Genomic DNA, 554 nt, shown 5'->3' on the forward strand with positions numbered 1-554 from the left:
TTAAGCCACATTGATGGGTTTTCAAATTAGCAACCTGTTATTTAGAATCTGAATGTTAATCATGAAGGAACTCATCTCAATCTTACTTTTGCATGTAATTCTGAAAAGAAACAGGCACTAAAGAAAATTGTGATGCATTCATGAATCAAGAAGAGACTGAATGACATCAGTGTTTGGTTTCATTTTAGTATACAGTAAAGTTTATTATTATTTTCTAACTCCCCCAATGAGAGTAGAAAACAGAATTATCTGAGGATCAACAGGATCAACACTGAGCCATTGACTCCCAGCATGTTTTGATCCATGAAAGACATTAAATATTCTGGCTGCATTTAGCTTCCCTTTGCCTGTAGTTTCTACACTAAGCAGTCTTTGTGCTGTTTTTTTTTTTTTTTGAGACAGGGTCTCACTTTGGTAGCCCTCAGTAGAGTGCTGTGCCATCACAGCTCACAGCAACCTCAAACTCTTGGGCTCAAGCCATTCCCTTGCCTCAGCCTCTCAAGTAGCTGGGATAACTAGGCGCTCGCCACATGGCCTACCTACTTTTTTTTTTT

The sequence above is a fragment of the Otolemur garnettii genome, unplaced genomic scaffold (genome assembly GCF_000181295.1).
Source record: "Otolemur garnettii isolate 467f Iridium unplaced genomic scaffold, OtoGar3 scaffold00031, whole genome shotgun sequence".
In the NCBI taxonomy this organism is placed as follows: domain Eukaryota; kingdom Metazoa; phylum Chordata; class Mammalia; order Primates; family Galagidae; genus Otolemur; species Otolemur garnettii.